At 35.3% G+C, this 7,335-nt stretch overlaps 1 non-coding gene across 1 annotated transcript; it reads right to left on the bottom strand.

The window, feature by feature from the left end:
- Positions 1-6,042: 6,042 nt before the first annotated feature.
- LOC131837423 (U6 spliceosomal RNA) lies at positions 6,043-6,149 on the bottom strand. The gene has a single exon (XR_009356034.1). It is a non-coding gene; the product is annotated as a U6 spliceosomal RNA (small nuclear RNA).
- Between the last annotated feature and the right edge of the window lie 1,186 nt (positions 6,150-7,335).

Here is a 7,335-nt window from a genome sequence, read left to right on the forward strand (position 1 = left end):
ATAGCAATACAATAGTATCTGGGGACAATAATACCCCAGTCTTACATATGGATAGATCATCCAGACAGAAAATCAATAAGAAAATAGTGAATTTAAACACTATGCCTGGACAACTGGGTGGCTCAGTCAGTTAAGCCTTTGCTTTGGCTCAGGTCGTGTTCCCAGGGTCCTGAGATAGAGTCCCACATTGGGCTCCCTGCTCAGGAGGGGGTCTTCTCACTCTGTCTCTGCCCTTATCCCTTGCTCATTCTCTCTGCCCTGCTCTCACTCAAACAAACAAACAAACAAACACACAAAACAAAACAAACAAACAAGAACTATGTCAAATGAACCTAACATATTTACAGGATATTTCATCCAATACTATGCAAATAAATATTTTCAAACACACGTGGAAAATTTTCTAGGATAGATCACGTTTTAAACAACAAACCAGAGTCTCCCCAAAATCAGTAATATAGATAGCATATCAAGTATATTTCCAGCCAAAATAATATGAAACTAGAAATAAATACAGAGGGAAATTTGGAAAATTTACAAATACACATACACATTTTTAAACACACAAAAAATAAAAAAAAGAAGACAAAGTGGGAATAAAAATACACCTTGAGGAAAATAAAAAAATATATACCAAAAAATTATGAGAAGCAGCAAAGCACTTATAAAAGGAAATTTTATAGCTATAAATGTATATTTTAAAAAGATTTGAAATAACTTAATTTAACAGCTCAAAAAAACAACAAAAAGAACAAAGTAAACTTAAAAGTAGCAAAAGGAAGGAAAAAAATTAAAACTAGGGCAGAAATAACTAGAAAGTTTTTTTTTAAACAGTAAATAAAATTAGACTTGGTAATGATAAATAAAAAATAAATAAAAAAAGACAGCTAGACTAACTCAGAAAAAAGAGAGAAGACTCAATAAAAACAGAAATGAAAAAGGACATATTTTAACAGATACCACAGAAAAGAAGGGTAAGTGAAACAATAAGACAACACAACATTAGAATAATTGTGATCCCAGAAGCAGAAGAAAGAGAGAGGGGAGCAGAAGGTATATTGGAGAGAATTTTTGTTGAGAATTTTCCTAATATGGCAAAGGGAACAAACATCAAAATCCAGGAGATGCAAAGAATGACCCTCAAAATCAATCAAAATAGGTCCACACCCTGCAACCTGATAGTAAAATTTACAACTGTTAACGACAAAGGGAAAATCCTGAAAGCAGCCTGGGAGAAGAAGTCTGTATTGTACAACAGTAAAAACATTTGACTGGCAGCAGACTTATCCACAGAGACCTGGCAGGCCAGAAAGAACTGGCATGATATATTCAGAGTGTTAAGTGAGAAAAACATGCAGCCAAGAATATTATATCCAGCTAGGTTATCATTGAAAATAGAAGGAGAGATTAAAAAGCTACCAGGACAAACAAAAGCTGAAAGAATTTGCAAACACCAAACCAACGCTCCAGGAAATATTGAAAGGGTTCCTCTAAGCAAAGAGAGAGCCTAAAAGTAGTAGATCAGAAAGGAACAGAAACAATATACAGTAACAGTCACATTATAGGCAATACAATGCCACTAAATTCATATCTCTCAATAGTTATCCTGAATGTAAATGGCCTAAATGCACCAATCAAAAGACACAGTGTATCAGAATGGATAAACAGCCAAACACGTCAATATGCTGCCCATGAAACTCATCATAGACCCGAAGATACCCCCCAGATTGAAAGAGAGGGGGTGGAAAACAATTTACCATGCTAATGGACATCAGAAGAAAGCTGGGGTGGCAATCCGTATATCAGATCAATTAGATTTTAAGCCAAAGACTATAATAAGAGATGAGGAAGGACACTATATCATACTCAAAGGGTCTGTCCAACAAGAAGACCTGAAAATTTTAAATATCTATGTCCTTAACATGGGAGCAAACAACTATATAAACCAATTAATAACAAAATCAACAATAATAAAATAATAGTAGGGGAATTTAACACTCCCCTCATTGAAATGGACAGATCATCCAAGCAACAGATCAACAAGGAAAAAGGCCTAAATGACACACTGGACAAGATGGACAACACAGGTATATTCAACAGATTCCATCCCAAAATGACAGGTACACATTCTTCTCTAGTGCACATGGAACATTCTCCAGAATAGACCACATCCTGGGTCATAAATCAGATCTCAATCATTATCAAAAGATTGGGATCATCTCCTGCATATTCTCAGACCACAATGTTCTGAAACTAGAACTCAATCACAAGAGGAAATTTGGAAAGAACACAAATACATGGAGACTGAACAGCATCCTTCTAAAATGAATTGGACAATCAGGAAATTAAAAAAGTATTGAAAAAATTCATGGAAACAAATGATAATGAAAAAAAAGTGTTCAAAATCTGTGGGATACAGCAAAGGCAGTCCTGAGAGGAAAATATTAAGCTGTACAACCCTTTCTCAAGAAACAAGAAAGATCTCAAATACATAACATAACCCTACACCTAAAGGAGTTGGAGAAAGAACAACAAAGAAAGCCTAAACCCAGCAGGAGAAGTGGAATAATAAAGATCAGAGCAGAAATCACTGAAATAGAAACAACAACAACAACAAAAAAACCAAACCAAAACAAAACCACCACCAACAACAACAACAAAAAAAAAAACCAATAGAACAAATCCACGAAAATAGGAGGTGGTTCTTTGAAAGAATTAATAAGATTGATAAACCCCTTTCCAGACTTATCAAAAAGAAAAGAGAAAGGACCCAAATAAATAAAATCATGATTGAAAGAGGAGAGATCACAACAAACACCAAAGAAATACAAACAATTATAAGAACATACTATGACCAACTCTACGCCAACCAATTCAACAATCTGGAAGAAATGGATACATTCCTAGAGACATATAAAACACCTCAACTGAACCAGGAAGAAATAGAAAACCTGAACAGATCCATAACCAGTTCAGAGATTGATAATCTCCAAACAAACAAAAGCCCCAGGCCAGATGGCTTCCCAGGGGAATTCTACCAAACATTTAAAGAAGAATTAATTCCTATTCTCCTGAAACTGTTCCCAAAAGTAGAAATGGAAAGAAAACTTCCAAACTCGTTTTTTCTGAGGCCAGCATCACCTTGATCCCCAAACCAGACAAGGATCCCATCAAAAAAGAGAACTACAGACCAATATCCTTGATGAACACAGATCCGAAAATTCTCACCAAAACACTAGCCAATAGGATTCAACAGTACATTAAAAGGATTATTCACCACGACCAAGTGGGATTTATTCCAGGGCTACAAGGTTGATTCAACATCTGCAAATCAATCAATGTGATACAACACATTAATAAAAGAAAGAACAAGAACCAAATGATACTCTCCATAGATGCTGAAAAAGCATTTGACAAAGTGCAGTATCCCTTCCTGATTAAAACTCCTCAAAGTGTAGGGATAGAGGGCACATATTATCAATATTATCAAAGCCATCTATGAAAAAGCACTGCAAATACCATTCTCAATGGAGAAAAACGGAATACTTTTCCGCTGAGGTCAGGAACACAGCAGGGATGTCCGTTATCATGACACTGCTATTCAACATCGTACTAGAAGTCCTAGCCTCAGCAATCAGACAACAAAAAGAAATTAAAGGCATCCAAATTTTGCCAAATTGGGAAAAGAGAAGTCAAACTATCACTGTTTGCATATGATATGATACTGTATGTGGAAACCTTAAAGGACTCCACTCCAAATCTGTTCTAACTTGTATAGGAATTCTGTAAAGCGTCAGGATATAAAATCAATGCACAGACATTGGTTGCATTTTTTTATACCAACAAGACAGAAGAAATGGAAATTAAGGTGTGAATCCCATTTAAAATTGCACCCCAAACCCTAAGATACCTAGGTATAAACCTAGCCCAAGAGACAAAGAATTTATACTCAGAAAACTCTAAAGTGCTCATGAAAGAAATTGAAGAAGACACAAAGAAATGGAAAAATGTCCCATGCTCCTGTACTGGAAGAACAAATATTGTGAAAATGTCTATGCTACCTAAAGCAATCTACACATTTAATGCAATTTCTATCAAAATCCCATCCATTTTTTTTTTAAAGAAATGGGACAAATATTCCTAACATTTATATGGAACCAGAAAATACCTCAAATAGCCAGAGGAATATTGAAAAAGAAAGCCAAAGTTGTTGGCATCACAATTCCAGACTTCAAGCTCTATTACAAAGTTGTCATCATCAAGATAGTAGGGAACAGTCACAAAAACAGACATAGATCAATGGAACAGAATAGAGAGCCCAGAAATACACCCTCAACACTATGGTCAACTAATCTTCAACAAAACAGGAAGGTATGTCCAATGGAAAAAAGACAGCTTATTCAACAAAAGGTGTGGGAAAATTGAACAGCCACATGCAGAAAAATGAAATTGGGCCATTTCCTTACACCATACATGAAAATAGACTGGAAATGGATGAAGAAGCATAATGTGAGAAAGGAATCCATCAAAATCCTTGAGGAGAGAACAGGTAGCAAGCTCTTTGACCTCAGCAGCAGCAACTTCTTCCTAGGAACATCGCCAAAGGTAAGGGAAGCAAGGGCAAAAATGAACTATTGGGATTTCATCAGATCAAAAAGCTTTTGCACAGCAAAGGAAACGGTTAACAAAGCGAAAGATAATTGTCAGAATGGGAGAATATATTTGCAAATGACATACCAGATAAAGGGCCAGTATCCAAAATCTATAAAGAGCTTATCAAACTCAACACCCTAAGAACAAATAATCCAATGAAGAAATGGGCAGAGGACATGAACAGACATTTCTGCAAAGAATACATCCAAATGGCCAACAGACACATGAAAAAATGCTCCACATCACTCGGCATCAGGGAAATACAAATCAAAACCAGAATGAGATACCACCTCACACTTTTCAGAATGGCTAAAATGAACAAGTCAGTCAATGACAGATGCTGGCGAGGATGTGGAGAAAGGGGAACCCTCCTACACTGTACGTGGGAATGCAAGCTGGTGCAACCACTCTGGAAAACAGCGTGTAGGTGCCTCAAAAAGCTGAAAATAGAACTACCCTATGACCCAGTGATTGTAGTACTGGGTATATACCCTAAAGATACAAACGTGGCATTCTGAAAGGGCACAAGCACCCAAATGTTTATAGCAGCAATGTCCGCAATAGTTAAAATATGGAAATAACCTAAATGTCCTTCAACAGATGAATCAATAAATAAGATGTGGCATATATGTACAATGGAATACTATGCAGCCATCAAAAGAGTTGAAATCCTGCTATTTGTGATGACATGGATGGAAATAGAGGGTATTATGCTTGGTGAAATAAATCAATCTGAGAAAGACCACTATCCTATGATCTCCCTGATATGATGAAGTGGAGATGCAACATAGGCGATTTGGGGGGTACGAAAAGAAAAATAAAAGAAGATGGGATTGGGTGGGACACAAACCATAAAAGAATGAATCTCACAGAAGAGACTGAGTGTTGTTGGGGGGAGATGTGTTGGGAGAGGATGGTGGGGATATGGACATTGGGGAGTGTATGTGCTATGTTGAATGCTGTTAAATGTGTAAACCTGGTGATTCACAGACCTGTACCCCTAGGGATAAAAACACATTATATGTTTATTAAAAAATTTTAAAAATCCATTAAAAAAACACATATTGCAAGCGCAGAGCTAATCTCATATTCAATCAAAAACGTTTGAAACTTTTCACCTTAAAGATCAGAAACAAGACAAGTGGGTCCACTTTCAGTACTCTCATTTGACATAGTACTGGATGTCCTAGCCAGAGAAACAAGGAGCACAAAGAAATAAAAGACTCCAAAAAAAAGGAAGAAGTAAATTTTTTTTTTTTTTGGATAACATGAACTTACATGTAAAAAAATCCTAAAAACTTCACAAAAAATTTGAATAAACAAATTTAGTAAAGCTGCCAAATACAAGATCAATATATAAAAGACAAGAATTTTGTTTTGTTTTGTTTCTTTAATATGGAATGCTTCCCAGTTTTTCATGTCATCCTCGTTCAGTGATCATGCTAATCCTCTCTGCTTCATTCCAATTTTAGTATATGTGTTGCCAAAAAAAGCACAGGCAGGAGCATTTTAACAATCTAATGATGAAGTATCTGAAAAAATAAAGAAAACAATCTAATTCACAATAGCACCAAAAATAATAAAATACTTAGGAAAAGATTTAGCTTAGAAGATGAAAGATCTGTACTCCATAAACTATGACATTGATAAAAAAATTGAAGGAGATACAAATGGAAAGATAGCCCATATTTATGAAAGGTAAGAATTAACATTGTTAAAATGTCCATACTGCTGAAAACCATCTGTAAATTCAATTCCTATCAAAAATCCAATGTTAGGGGCGCCTGGGTGGCTCAGTGGGTTAAGCCGCTACCTTCGGCTCAGTTCATGATCCCAGGGTCCTGGGATCGAGCCCTGCATCAGGCTCTCTGCTCAGCAGGGAGCCTGCTTCCTCTTCAATCTCTGCCTGCCTCTCTGCCTGCTTGTCATCTCTCTCTGTCAAATAAATAAATAAATAATCTTTTAAAAAATTCAATATTATTTTTTTACAGAAGTAAGTAAAGAATCCTAAAATTTATATGAGACTATAAAAGACAACAGATAATCAAAGCAGTTCTGAGAAAGAATGAAGAAGAGAAATTACCCTTCTTGATTTGAAATTAACCTACAAAGCCCTCATGCTCAAAACAATAAAGTATACTGGCATAAAAACAGACCAATAAACAAGTAGAACAGAATTGAGTGTCCAGAAATAAATCCTTTCATACAGTCACCTAATATTTGTCAGAGGCCAACATATGTAATGGGTAAAGATAGTCTGTTCAATAAATGATATTTAAAACTGAATAGTCCCATAAAACAGTATGAAACTGGAACCTTATATCACTCATAAATCTTAACTTGAAGTAGATTAAAGACTTAAATGTGATGCATGAAACTAAATTTCCAAAAGGAAAACATAGGAAAATTTCTCCTTTACATTGGTCTTGCCAATAGTTTTTGAGATACCAGACCAAAAACACAAGCAAAAAAATCAAAAATAAATAAATGGTATTACATCAAACTAAAGTTTCAGCATTGTCAAAAAAAAAAAAAAAAGAGAGAGAGAGAGAATGAAAACACAATCCACAGAATGGAAGAAAATACTTACAAAACTTATTTCTGAAAAGAGGTTAATAACCAACAAATAGAAATAGAAAAAAATATATAATTTAAAAAATAGCCAAAGGATCTCATTAGACT

Source organism: Mustela lutreola, chromosome 7 (assembly GCF_030435805.1).
Source record: "Mustela lutreola isolate mMusLut2 chromosome 7, mMusLut2.pri, whole genome shotgun sequence".
Classification (NCBI taxonomy): domain Eukaryota; kingdom Metazoa; phylum Chordata; class Mammalia; order Carnivora; family Mustelidae; genus Mustela; species Mustela lutreola.